The sequence below is a fragment of the Chlorocebus sabaeus genome, chromosome 1, assembly GCF_047675955.1.
Source record: "Chlorocebus sabaeus isolate Y175 chromosome 1, mChlSab1.0.hap1, whole genome shotgun sequence".
Lineage (NCBI taxonomy): Eukaryota > Metazoa > Chordata > Mammalia > Primates > Cercopithecidae > Chlorocebus > Chlorocebus sabaeus.
The window spans coordinates 39529089-39544672 of NC_132904.1; the positions used below are offsets into that span (position 1 = coordinate 39529089).

The 15584-nt window shown below is 33.3% G+C and overlaps 1 pseudogene; it reads left to right on the forward strand.

Moving 5' to 3' along the window:
* Window positions 1–3020: 3020 nt before the first annotated feature.
* The window catches only part of LOC119624206 (N-acylneuraminate-9-phosphatase pseudogene), a 130495-nt pseudogene continuing 117931 nt past the window's right edge, over window positions 3021–15584 (forward strand).

Below are 15584 nucleotides of genomic sequence, written 5' to 3' on the forward strand. Positions count from 1 at the left end.
TAAATAAATATTTAAAATATAAACTTATCATGTAATCATTACACATATTATCATTGCTAGTTGCCATTTTGAAACAACATTTACATGGAATATTAGAACTAGTGCAAGCTTAACATTCTTATGTACAGATTAGGAGACTACGGCCAAAATAAGTGAATTAGTATCCCAAAGATTACACTACAAGTTAGTGGCAATGCCCAAACATATGCCTAAATCCCTTCTCTCTTTAATTTTTGTTTAAGATAATCTATATGGAAACTCACAAATCTAAACAATTTTAATGCAGATGAATTATTTAAGCAGGCAAGGAAATGCACCAAGATAAATAATAAAATGTTGACAGAAAATTATAACTATAACAATTTAGTCAATAATTCTATGACACAAAAATTTAAATTTATGATCACTTAGAAATCAAATATTCATCATATTCAGACTTTCACTCAAGAGCATTAAGAATCATGCAATCATCTTGGAAATAAATATGTGTCTACAACGTTTTAAATAACGTTTCAAAATTCCAGCTCTCCTAAAACATTGTTTCATCGTATCCTTTGTTTTCTTTATGAAATAGCTTTATTATAGTTGAAACAGGAAATAGACATTCAGTGTCCCATGACAAACATTCCCTTGTTTTATACAAAACTTAAAATGAAAATGTTATTATCAACTATTGATCTTCATTAATAGTTTCCTATCTTGTACAGAATAAAATGACACTCAATAACTTCCAAGTTTTAGAATAGACAAAGCATACTAATGAAGAAACAGACAGAGCAGCAAAAATTGCTTTATTTCCTTGGAATGATAATTTATATACTCTATATAATATTCTAATCAATGCTTTTCAAGAGAAGTGGCACACAATTTGTTTCATAAGGAGCAATTGTATAAAAAGGAAGAATAGACAGCATTTTTATCATCATTTTTATTCTACTTTTATGTTACACCACATGGGCCACCCAGAAATAAGTATGTCTTAAGTATAATCTAGATGCTCAAATTTGTACTTTAGAAATTTATAAAATATTAGATCTGTAATATATGACTATATTTTAACAGAAAAAAACTGACTAAACCTAATTCACAGTTATGTCACCAGATTTAATTTGTTAATTTCTTCTCAATCAAAAATCACTTATGATAAATCTTTATGGTAATATCTAAGATTATCACATAAAAATTGATTTTAAAAGGTAAATAAAATTGAAGAATTGCAGTTTCTCTGAACATATATTTACTTCATTATTTTTTAACATGCAAAGAAGTTAAGATTGAAGGCAGATGTTATAAATAAAAATCAACTTTTTTTTTTTTTTTTTTTTTGAGATAGAGTCTCTGTTGCCCAGGCTGGAATGCAGTAGCATGATCTCAGCTCATGCAACTTCCACCTTCTGAGTTCAAGCAATTCTCCTGCCTCAGCCTCCCAAATAGCTGGGATTACAGGTGCATGCCGCCAGAACCAGTTATTTTTTGTATTTTTAGTAGAGATGGGATTTTACCATGTTGGCTAGGCTGGTCTCAAATTCCTGACCTCAAGTGATCTGCCCTCCTCAGCCTCCCAAAGTGCTGGGATTACAGGCATGAACCACCGTGCCCTGCCTCAAAATCAGCTTTTAACCTTGGTCTTCACCAAGGCTCTCTGGGTGCATGGTTTGGTAAATTTGATCCAACTGTCATATTAGCTTACAATGTAACTTTACAGAAGCCCAGTGAGATAATTTTTATAGTTTTTATTAATGTGCTTAAGAGTTTTAAAAAACTGAAGTAAGTGGCAAAATATGCTAATTAAACAAAATCCCCAAGGTAATATTTGCATACCGGTATTACAGGAAGACAGAAAAGTACACTAAACATCCTGCATTAAAAAAAAAAAAAAAATCTATAAAACAATTTTGGGGAGGAGATTTTCATGAAGAGGAAGTAGCATATGCCAGAGATGAGGGAAGGACTAAATTTTATATGCGTTAGGAGACAAAAGATGGCCAGTGAGACCAAACTCAGGAAGAAATGTCAGGAGGTGAGAATTGACAGGAAAGTGTCACATCATTTACGATCTTGTAGACCAAAGTAAGAAATAGGATTCTGTTTTAAGTGCAATTGGAAGCCATTGTAAGGTTCTAAAAATGCCCATGATAGCCGGGCGTGGTGGCTCATACCTGTAATTCTGGCACTTTGAGAGGATGAGACGGGCAGATCATGAGGTCAGGAGATCGAGACCATCCTGGCTAACACTGGGAAACCCTGTCTCTACTAAAAATACAAAAAATTAACCGGGCATGGTAGCGGGCGCCTGTAGTCCCAGCTACTCGGGAGACTGAGGCAGGAGAATGGCATGAACCCAGGAGGCAGGGCTTGCAGTGAGCGAAGATTGTGCCACTGCATTCCAGTCTGGGCGACAGAGAGAGACTCCGTCCAAAAAAAAAAAAAAAAAAAAAATGCCCATGATGTGAGCAATTTAGATCGTTAGACTGCTCTGTTGAAGAAGATTAATTCTAAAAACTTGAATTGTGTTTTTATAATATATATGTAAATTTAACAATTACACATTTCTATAAACAAATATGATCACACAACAGAAATTTTTGAGATAAAGTGTTAACTAGATCTTACTCCATTCTCCTTAAATTATATGTGTTAGTTTTCTTATGGGCCTACCGGAATACATGTTACAGAAGGGGGTTACATACCCACTACACAACCTGTAGATAATAGAAAGCTGAATGTATTGTTTACATGGAGAACACCACTTTGGTCTAGCTCCAATCATGTCTCAGAGGTAGAAAGGTAAGATTTGAATTTATTGAGAATTTGAAATTTAGTTTAAGACAGTCCTTTCAATATAAGGGTTTGTGGTGTAAGCTGTGGGGGTGGACTGTGGGGCGGGGCCGTATTTGGATGGAAAAGAGTAAAGATATAACAATGCCACAACCTTCTAGGCAAAGATCAGAAAAAACAAACTTGTAATTGCACAAGTTGAGTCAATTATGTGAGAGGCAGCACACACACCATGAGGAACCATGGCGTTTCTCAATAAGAGGATGTTAGAAATGATTTATTACAAGGTTTGGGCTAGTCTTAGGTTATTTGTGGAAGAATTTGAGGAAGAGGAGCTTTGTTCTGGATTGGAAGATTTCAGGTAGTGAGGGTAATTACGCAAATGAGTATTTCAATAATCTTATATAGGAAGAGAGCATAGACTGAAATTAAAACTGTAATTGATAAAGAAATGGCAGCTATTCAGTTTAGCTGAGAAAGGGAAATATATAGTATTTTGTGGTTTGAATAATGTTCGTGTTTTTCTTTCTTTTCAGACATGTTCCAAGTTGGTCTTGTTTTGTCTTAATCCATCCTGGTAACAGAATGGTCTTTTATAAAAGTGATGTTCTGCATAGATGCTTATGTTCAGTAGGAAAACAGCAAATTCTCTCTGATATTACCAGGACAGATTCTAGATATCAAAGGCTATTTTTCAGTTGGTGAAGATTGATGGAAATATCGAAGTATAGGTTTTAAGATTTTGGATGCAGCAAAGTCTTAGATCACACATGGTGTGTTAATGCTCTCTATTAAGGAATCGGTGAATCTTTCGAGAAATCAGTATAATTAGCTGGACATAATTAGCAAGACACCTGGACAAGAGTCTCCAAGAATTGAAAAGTTATGACAATAAGACAGAAGAATACAAAAATCATCTCAATTAATACACTAAGTTGTAGGAGAAAGGGGTGCCTAGTTTTATTTTTAGTGTTCATGATAAATACTTTCGATTTTTAATGAACAAGCTATACATACAAAATATAGAAGTAAATGCCACTAAATACAAAGTAAAGGGAGAGTTTGAGTGGAAACTTAGCTGCTTATCCTTTTGAGATTTGGAGAGGCAAGAATACCATTTTTTTCTGCAAGTTAGAGGCAAATTTAAAATGACCATGGTCAAATGGGATTCCTCCCCTAAGAAAAAACAAACATACACTAAAGAGGTATATATGAGACATATGTCAGGAGTCTCAGAAGAGTTGTTCAAAGCCAGTTGGAGGCTGTATTACCCATCCCAGTGAATAGCATAATGCAATATCCCCAAAGGGCATGTGCAGAATTGAGAAGTAAGAGGAGTTTCCAAATAATCAAATTAAAGTGTTTTTTTGTAAATATGAGAGGAGGGGGAGAAAGGAAAGAGAGACAGAGAGAGACCCAGAGAGAGAGAGAGAGAGCGCGAGAGACAGAGAATAACTGTATGTAAATACTGGCCACACCAGTGTCAGGTCATAACACTACAAGTAGTTAGACAGTGGCTTCTTGTCTTATTTTGCTTATACTCTGCCCACTCTCTGCTAACTCTGAAAGAGACAGAAAAACATAAAGTCTAGAAAAGAGAAAGTGAAAGAAGCAAGGTGATGGCCTGATGAAGTAACAATTTATCCCCCGACCCCTGCTTCCATCCTTGCAACAGCTCTAAATTGAGAGATCAATCTTCAGTTAGGCAAAAAGGAACAGCTTTAAATTCAATGAAATATTACAGTTTTAATGATAGATACTTTCTAATATTTAATCCATGATGAATTGTTAAAATGCATGGAAGTGACTAGACAAAATAAGGAATTTTCCTGAGGATAAGAGAACAGAGATCTCACAGAGATATGAAGAGTAATTAGCACAGTCATGAGCAGAAAAAAAAGGCATTTACTATTCTGTCGTCTATAATCTACTACTTCGAAAAAGACAATGCGACAAGTTAGTGTGCATGTATTTGTTCACAACCACACCTTCGGAGGACGGATCAATTATTGTAAACAAGAATATGCATTGAAAGTTGGATTTTTTTATGAGGAAGTAGAGGAAGATTAGTGAGGTAGACAGGAGTTAGTATCAATCAAAACTCAACACTCCAGAGGCAACTATAACAAGGGATAAGCCCTGTTTATTTGAAGTCTGCATCGAATGGTTTATTAATTAGAAATGGCTGATAGAAATGATCTTTTTTCCACTGGTAAAAATAGTGGTATTTGAAAAATATATATTTAATGAAAATATAGAAAGGCAATCCTGCCTTACATGAACAGGATATAAAAATCTAGGAAAGTCAGATTTTATACTCCTAAGAAAGATTTTCTAAGCTTAGGTTCTATTAAGTCATCTTTCCACTTGCTAATTCAGATGCTACTTGGAAGCCTGACTGCAGGTGGGTGACTAATTGAATCCTGCCTCTAGACTATTATTGTGTTTATTTCTGGTAAATGTTTTACACAAGGTGCTGATGGAATGCATAAAAGGGCAGAGAGGTGGAGCTTCACCGAGTTTACAGAAGAGGAAGCATTGTTTTATGCTGTCATTTTAAAACATTTATTCCTGTTTGTTTTGTTTTAATAAATGACTGAATTTGTAGCAGAATTTGGTCATAGATTTGGTTTCAACATAAACTGGTAGAAGGTTGTGGGGAAAAGACTTATAGTATTTACTTACTTCTAACTGTAGAAAGCTAACAATATTTATTAAAGAATTCGATATCTGTATAAGACCAGTTTAAGTTTGTTTGTTTTTTGTTTGTTTTTATAAAAAAAAAAACAAAAAACAAAACAAAAAAAACCTCTCATTTATTTTACTGCGATGAATTGGTCTTGTTATGAGGCTAGAGAAAAAGTCTCTTCAACTTTTGAAACTCAAGAACATTGAACCTGTGTTGTTCCCCCTAAATTTCCTTGAGGGCTGGCTTCTCTTTCCAGATTTAAATAAAAGACAAACTGCTAACTAATACTTAAAGCCCATCACATTTTGGCTCAACTTGTCCCACATAAAGCACAGTTTAAATACAATTTTTTTTTCTTATACTTTGATTCAACAATTTCCTGTTGAATATATACCATCGGCCAGATTCAGAGCTAGTTTTATCAGCAACTGCCCCAGCCTTGAAGACCCTAAAAGGCTGATGGCCAGAATTAGCTTCACGGTTATAGGAACAAAGTGCTTTAGGCATTTGGGTGAATGGTTGACTAACTCTGGAGGATTCTGGGACAATTTTTTCCCCAACTTTATCATGCTTCTTCACACATCTCTGAATTCACTCATGCTGTTGCTTTCTGTCAAATATCCTTCCTCCTGTCTGCTTTAACTTTCGGCAAAAGTCTTCTCATTTTTAAGGATTCTGTTCAGATGCCTCCTCCTCTATAAAATCTTCCCCGATACCATTTTTCTCTTCTTCTGGCAGAACTTGTTATTCCATCCAGTGTAGTATCATCACTTTATTCACAAATCCATTATACACAGAGTAAATGACATGGACATTCTATGCGGGCATGGTTGTCCCTGCAAATAGATGGTGAATCTTTGCTATCTAGAAGAATGCCTGGCATGTAAAAGATGGTTTAAGGTTAGTAAAATCCTTGATAGATATTTTTAAGAAATTTCAGTTTCTGGCCAACCGCAGTGGCTCACACCTGTAATCCCAGCACTTTGAGGGGCTGAGGTGGGAGGATCGTTTAGCTCAGGAGTTCTAGACCAGCCTTGGCAACCTAGCGAGACCCCAAATCAATTTTTTTTTTTTTAAATAAAAAGAAATTTCAGTTTCTGACTGTCCCTATCAAGACTCAATCAATTTTATGGCTCTGGTAAATGCTGGTGTAAGCCCATCTCTAGGTGACAATATGGTGTCCTCCTATTTTGTGTCTACAGGCTACCTACCAAACACAATCACTCCACAAATGAATACCAAACACACAAGAAGACACTAGAAGATTAAGTAGAAACAATCTATCTAAATTATTTATCACAACTCCAACATGTGTTCTATTGATGACTTCTTATTTCTATAATAATATTGAATCAAGCACTAGCCAGTACTGAAAGTCAGTAAATAACAAGACACAACAACTATTGTACTCATTTAATGTATAAGAAAGCTAAGACCTAGAGGAAATAAGTGATTTTATAAGCCTAATTATAAATGTTTGAGTTTGAAGTAGAGTGGATCTTTTAGTCTTAAAATACTTTCTTATTTCTATTGTAGCATCCTATTTCTATAGTAATGGTCTGAATATCTTAACTATTACTCTCATAAATCCTAATGAGAAGAAAGCACATGAGCACAGTAAGCTTTGGAATTCACAAACTTAACTCTCATGGTTTCTAATATATTAGACATTTCAGTTTTTTTAAATTAATTTCTCAAATTTTTTTATCTTTAATTTGTGACTTACAGAGGCCTGTATTAAATAGCATGAGTAACAGCTTGCGGTCAAGGCCAGATTTTATTCTCAATATGATAGTATGTTCTATTTATTTTTCCTCTACTTATCGTTAAACCCAGAATAACAAAAATATTTCTTTTGCAAGAGATGGCCATGTCAGAAAAGATATTGTGCAGCTGTTTCAATAAGCAACCAGGCAATATGAAAATTGCCTACAGAATAAGAAAAAAATATATAGTTATAGTTAAAAAGAGTTAATTTGTGGTGTGTATCTATGGTATCACATTAGAGACTTTTGGGGGAATTTTAACTCAGGAAAATGTATAGAGCTTTGTAAAAACATTCTCTATTTATAATTGAGGGGGTTTAAAAGACCTTAGACATATGGTTTATGAATGCTAATTAGCTGTTTTTTTAATTGAAAAAAGAAAAATGGCAAAAGCTAAGGATATTCAATACAGGTTTAATTCAGAAATTTATTTAAGAGAAAATATTCATGGAAAAAAAAGGGTAGGGAGAGATAGGCTTTGAGTTTTGCATTCATTTATTAAAATATTGTCAAATTATTCTTTATATGACAGAAAATGTACTAGATCCTAATACATAATACACACACACACATACACACAACAAACCTAACCTGTATCCTGTCAGTCCAAAACATCCTTAACATTGTATACGTCCCTTTTCGAAACATACGTCACATGTGTGACGTGTGTTTAGCCTCCTGGTTCAGTAAAGCCAGGAACCACATTAATATTTATTACTATGAAATCTTCAGGACTTGACACAGTGCAAGCCATAGCATAGATGCTCAAAATTTTTTAAAAGTGTATTAGAGAGGTACAAATACATATATAAAATAAAATTACAATTTTGTGTGATACATGTTATGACAGAGAGACATAGGACTCAATTTAAGTGTCCAACTACAAATAAATAGATAAGAAAAATAGTATTCCATTGCATGTATACAAAAGAGAATATTATTCAGCCATAAAGGAGAAGGAAATCCTGTCATTTGCAAAGGCATGGATTAACCTATGGAACATATGTTATGTGAAATCAGCCAGATACAGAAAGACAAATACCACATGATTTTCCTCACGTGTGGAATCCAAAAAAGTTTATCTCAGAGCAGTAGAGGTAGAATATTGGTTACTAGAATCTGGGAATGGTAAGGAAGGGAGAGAAAGTTGAAGAAGTTGATCAACCTACATGTACAAAGTTATAGTTAGCTAGGATGAATAAATTCTGGTATTCTACTGCACAGTAAGTTCAGCATAGTTAATGATAATGTATTGTATACTTCAAAGTAGCCTAAAAGAGAACGTTTTAAATGTTCTCACTACAGAAAAATGATAAATATTTGAGATAATGGATTTGATAATTACTGTGATTTGATCATTAAATGGTGTTCACGTGTGTGGAAACACCACATTTACTCCCACAAATATGTACAATTATGTGTCAATTAAAAATAAAACTAAAAAATTACAAAATGTCTTACTGTTTATGTAAAGTTTCATAATAAAGAAAATTGAATTATTCACAATTTGAACATTATTAAATCTACTAATTCATTAATTAAATCACTTATTTTATTTTAAAAACAATTATTGCTTGATGCACAGTGCTAAGATATTTGGAAATTTATAGAAAAAATGCAACATGGGTATAGACAAATAAAATTTGGTCTATTTTATGTGTTTTCAACCACTGAAGAAGTTTGTTTTCATTGAGTTAGAGAATGCGTGCTAGCCGGAAATCTATATTTATTTATTGTTACTAAAACGTTTTTACAAATGTGTATTAAAGTACATTTGTTTTAGTGATTGCTTCTAAATGCAAATACATGCAATGGGAAATACAAACAGTATCCTTTAAATAGCCTATACTCCACTTAAAGTCAACTTACACATCACAGTTTCTCTCATTTTTATTTTCATTTTTGACATGGTGTTGCCTGCAAATTTGGGGGAGGACTCTCTTTCCCTCATTTCATTATATTTATAAATTTATGTTGGAAGAGGGGAGCCATCTGTGATTTAAATGTGCTTATGTCCCCAGCAGAATACAAGGCATTAAAAAGAGAAAAAGAAACAACCTATATCAGTGCCTCCGAAGAGAATTTTCAGGATAATTTATATTCTGAACTTGAAAGAAAATGTTCTAGTTGTTTATTTACCTTATCTGCCATTTTCTTTAAACTCAACCTATTTGATCTCTTTACTAACTCACCTCACTACCCAATTCATCAAATTACCTGGACCAGGTGAATTTTCTATACTTATTAATTCTTATTAATTAAAAATAGCACACCGTCTTTTAAAAGGTTTTGTTTATAAAACATAAAATTTTCATGACATATACCTCAAAAATAGTCACCACAATGCTGGCTTAGTGTTTCAGAATACTTCATTTTCTCCATCTATATTTTATCACCTAAAACTAGGTAACTTTGTTGTGTTTTGGCTCTCATCGAAATTTTCTGTTAACTTCTGATTATAGACAAAATGTGCTTTCTTTCACATCCCCTCCATCCCCCTGTATCATCATCCGAGTTTTACCTTCTATATACAAAGATCCTATTAACAAATAAACATTCAAGCAAACAATATTGTCTTCTTTTATATGAGCCCACTTTTACCCCTTAAAGGCTGACACAAAACTATATTAAAAGGATGATACTGTAGGCAAATCTTTTGAATTTCAGTAGTCTCATGGCTATTATATATAGCTTAGATTAATCCTTTCCAAGTTTACTTGATTGAAATATTTGTCTAGAGAATACAAAAAAGAAAGACATTCTTTAGCCTCATTGAACAATTATTGAACAAGAAATTTCTGGCTTTGAGGCTGGAGCAACAGCATGTTTCAACAAATCTCTGTACAATCTTGTTTAGGAAACACTGAATTACATATTTAACAGTGCCTTTCTGTTATTTAAGATATACTGATAGAAAATTGTGGAGCCTTTATTTGGGTTAGCTCCACAGAATTCAGTTTCAAGTTGGAAAGGATCTTAGAGGTAGATAATCTAAGTTTCTTTTTTAATCCTCTTAAATAGGTTTGCTGAAGCTAGCTGACCCTTTTAGATTTCCTCTTGAAAATATTCACAACACAGCAGTTGTGATGCAAATAAAACAAAAACAAACAAACAAAAAAACACTTAAACTTTTTTAAGACTCCAGAGAGTTTGGGACTGCAGGAAAAATCAAGCCAGCACCAACACCTACCAACCACCATTGCATTTCTTCACTTGAACAGCCTTAGTTACAGTCCAGATGGGGGAATTCTTATCTTGGAAGAAGTTCCTAATTATCATTTGTCTTAGACCAGTGTAAACAAACCAGCCAGTCACCACCTTGCTAAACCTATAAGCTTTTAGAATCCAATATTCTGGGAAGAATATGCTTTGATAGTAGCTCTCGACCCACGGGGGTAGGGGGGAGGGAGAGAGAGAGAGGGAGAGAATGTGTTTATATGTGGCTGGGGGAAAAAAAACAAAAACAAAAACAAAAACAAAAACAAAAAAACCTTACATTCCAAAGTTTCATACTGGTTACTGGGTTCATTGCCACTACTTCATGGATGTTTAGTTCAGAACTATTTTGCTCTCTCTGGAAGCCATAGGAAAAACTTAGTTTGTAATTATTGGGGAATAACTGCTGAATTTTTAACTGTTTCGAGTTGATTCACACCACTGTACCACAACTCATTATGAAAAAACTATTTAACTAATTTACTATCTTGTGAAAAGTATACGTTGAAAATTTTGTTCATACTGCATTTATTATGATCGAAAGCAACAGATATTCTTTAATTATGTTAAATTATGATGGCTGTTATTGTCAAAATGTAGAGTATATGTTATTTTCATAGTGATATATGCCTTTTGCAGTTTCATTTGGTTATTTTATTGCAAATGTGTAAGATTTATTAATTTAAGAGATTGTATATAATATTTCATTATTTCCTTGTTTACATAAATTTTGAAAGATTACATGATTTCTTTGCAGCAGTTCATCATGAGGCTGTGGAAGTAGTTTGAAGAACATATGAGTTTTCTTAGAATGTATAATGGTTATAGCCCATCCAACTTAAAAAATGATTACATACTTTGCAATCCGAGGTTAATATGACATATTTTTCTAATTCCAACTTTAAAAACTAAAAAAAAACCCCTCCTATTCACTTAGTAAAAGTTCAAGCCTGTATCTAGCCTAAATACAGGGGTCAGTGGAATTTGTTCTATTTATAAACAGAATAATTAGACACAAATCTAAAATAATTTTTTGACTGACATTTAACTTTAATTATACTGATTTTTCCCTTTGATCAAAATGACTTTTGATCTCTAATCTTCACATTAGTCATTAGATTCTTTATAGTAAAATATTCAGATTTTGACTGTACAATTATTGTTCACCTATATTAAATGACAATTTCTCACAATTCCATAATCAATCAAACTTCTTCTATATTAGAACTCATTTCCTCCAAATTCAATAATCACTTGCTTAGGAAAGAGTCATTTGACCTTATAAAAATACACTGTGTACATAGGTATGTATATTCCCATAGTACTGAACATCGGCTAAATTTCTCAAGACAGTTTACAAAAATTAATTTATGAAAACCAATCCTCCACACAATGGATGTTTACAAATTCTAGTTTCAGTGCAACATATTTAAATTAGTTATCTTACTACAAGTTTCAGTAGAAAATAATGGAAAATTATGTCTATGGATATACCAGTCCTGTGAAGCATTCACATTAGCTTCACAACTCATCTCCTAGGGGAGTGCTAATTTTTTATCAAACCACGTCAACATTTCTTACACTACATAACTATTATCTTAAAGTAAAAGTGCTCATTCAATAATAGAGGATTAGGACACTTGGGTGTTTCTGAAAATAAGTCTACTGTGAAGCAATCAGCTGTTAAGAAAGTCACAATACTGTGTCCTGATTTAGTTTTGAATGAAAAGACTTTATGGAATATAATGACAAAAACTAAAGAAGAAGTACCTTTATACTCGTGGGGGCAAATGCAATGGTGGCCATATTTCAACAGGATATTTCAAACTCTCAGTTTTATCTGAAGAAAAACCCTAGAGTACTGAGTCAGCCTCCAGGTTCATAAGGTTACGGAAAAATATGAATACTAAAGTTCTCAGACTCAACATTTGCACACTATTTTTTAAAAGAAGTATTTACATTGCATATTTTAGCGGAGTGAATAAGATAGATGCCATATTATCAAAACCAAACAGTACTGTCTTTTGATATTAATGGCTAGATGATGAACTCCTTGTAAAACTGTAAATGGTGTCTAATGGAGATCTGAACCATAACACTGACCCAGGTGTTATGATGTAAAATAATGGCTTGTCACAGATTTCCTTGACTTCTATATACTCAGAAAGATTAGAAAAGAAGCACAGCAAAATGAAAATAGTGGACACTCTGGAGTCATTAAAATTTGGGTTTATATTCTGAGTCACAGTAAGGTGTTACATGCCTCCCAGAAATTAATTTGCTTTTCTTGGCTCAATTGTGTAAGATGTTATATTGGCAAGAATGAGACCACCTTTTAGGACTATTTTGAAAATTAAGTAAGATAATATATTCAAATCACCTAGCATGGTGTCTAGCTTATGACCACCCACTCATTTGATGCTTGTATATAATAGACAATTTGCCAGGCACATCTCTAGGTATAGGTAGGACATTGATCATCAAAATAAACTTGCTGGCTCCATGGAGTGTTTATCCTGGAGGCAAAGATAGCAGAAAAATACATAGTGAAATACAAGTAGTGATGAACTGAACCCTTTAAATAAAAGCAAAATAAAGAAAGAGAAATCACTAAATGGTAGTGAGGAGATGAGCATTATATATGCTTAGGCAAAGAAGCCTTCAGGAAGAGTCCATGGAAAGAGACTGTGCTGGACAGATTTGAGGGTCAATGAACCTGGAAAAGATTGGGCAAGGGGAAGACCATAGAGAACCATCACATGTAAAAATGTTAGATTTTTTAAACAGGTTGTCTAGAAGGGAGTTTAGTATTGAAATCAGATAATTTGATTCATATATTGAACTACTATTATAATTACTGTGTGGAAATAGACTTTAGAGCTAAGAGCAACAGCAGGAAGACTAATTAGCTGTCCAATTAGTAGTAGTCAAGGTGAGAGAGAAACATAAATTAGATAGAGGGATAGCAATGGGTGTGATGAGATGGATTCAATGATGTGCTATATTTTGAAACTGTAGTTGATAAATGTGCTAATGGAATCATGATGGGGTGTGAAAGAATGAAAAGGATTAAAGATGACTTTAAAGTTTACAGTAGCTGTCATGTTTGAGTGTTTATTGTACGCTGGAATATAAACTCTAAGAGGCAGTTGTAATTATTTTTATCATCTGCATTAGAGAGGTGAGTCTCTAGAGCCAGTGCACTTAGACTCTATAACACAGTGCCTCAGCAGAACCAACATTACTGGCCAGTAAGTTGACATTTTAAATACATGACAAAAATAGTGACAACACGTTTTGATTTCATGTGATGCTTACATGTGGCAACTTTATGTTTAGAGAAAGGACCATGAATATTCCTAACTGTTTAATCTGCTCTCTCCTAAAGGATAATCAGAATGTTTACCTGAGTTAAAAAAAAGTGAGTAATATTATAATTAGGTATATTTCTTCTCATTGAAAATTTGAGCCAAGACTAAATTGAAAACTTTCTATTAACTATGTCTAATAATTTCAAAATGCAGATGTGACTGTGACTTACTAATTTTGCTTCAAATGACTAATAAGTTATTCTTACTATTAATTAGCCTATCATCTCAGAATTGGTGTTAGACCCATCTTATCATAAACATTGGATTAAAAATGTCAGATCATAAGTGCAATTACAAAAAGTATCCACTATTCAACAATGCATTAATATTTCTTTTAATTCTTATTAATTCAAATACATTAATGTAATTCTACCATTTTTACTTTTAAAATAATTGATATTCTTACATTAAAAAATTCTAATAATAAAATATACTATTTATTGTGCACTAACCAAAGTCAAGTACAAAATTAAATGACTGGCATATGTCATTCACATATGTCAATTTTTGTATCACAACTTCTCCAACAACTCTACGAAATAGACATTGCTTATATAAATTTGCTACAGGAACTATAAAGATTAGAAGGTTAAGTAACTGATAACTGCCCCAACTGAGAATCATTTCTCCACTTTTTGGAATTCCAAAGCCCATGCTGTTAACCCATAGCTCTGACAATTCCCATATCATCCCCTTGGAGGTTGTAAGAAGTTCCTGAATAAATACAGAACCTGATGGATGTTTCTAATACTTTCATATTACTTGAAAACTAATAGTCTTGTTTCTATACCTATATATTTTTAATATATATGCAGTAGTATATGCATAGATACACATACATTGTTATATTTTAACATACCCAAAGTTGGTTATCTTGTGAAACTCAGGCTGTTGATGCCTTAAGTCGTGATGTTCTAGCAATGGGTTAGTATTCTGTGTTACTTTTAGCAAATACTACAGATTACATCTAGCCTAGTTGCTCTCATGCAAAATATTTCTTCAAGACTAAAGTGCAGCTCTCTAAGTACAGACATAACTTGAAATACAGAAGAATGTGCTTTTTCAGTTGGTTAATTTCTCAACAATTTGGCTAGTCCTCAATTTGATTTATAGTAAATTCAGAGAAAGGCCAGTGAGGTCCTGCAACAATGTCTTGTAAAAAGTAGCCCTGCCATCCCAGGGCCTTTTCTCTACACTTTGGATAATGAGAACTTCAGTTCTGTTTCCAATTCAAAGAATAAGCAATTATGCAGAACTGGCGGCAGGCAAGAATATAGGTTCCTTTGCAGAGCTTTTAACCTGTAAGATCTCTCATGCTACATTATGTATTTAGAATGCAGTATCTTAAGTCTATCCATTGAGCTTCATAACAATCATAAATGTAGAGATTCTGATACTTATTTAACGTATGAGAGAAATGAGATCCACACGCCAAGATGAGAAACTCTGTCAGCATAGCTAAAAGCTGTGTCTCTGGAGCAAGGTTTAAATCTTGTCCCCGCCACTCCCTAGGGTAACCTTGAAAGTTCTTTTTTTGTCTTACTCTCAGTTTTCTCATGGATAAAATGAAAATAACAGTACTAACAACTTCAGATTTTTTCAATGAGGATTACATAATATGACAGATGTAAATCTTAAACTGGAATTTCACAAGTGGCAAACTCTCACAAAATACTAGGTTTTGCTGTTCAGTAAATCACCCTGATGCCACAATGTTAATAAGTAGTAAAATTAGATTTTAAATGTAGATCGTCTTATTCTATA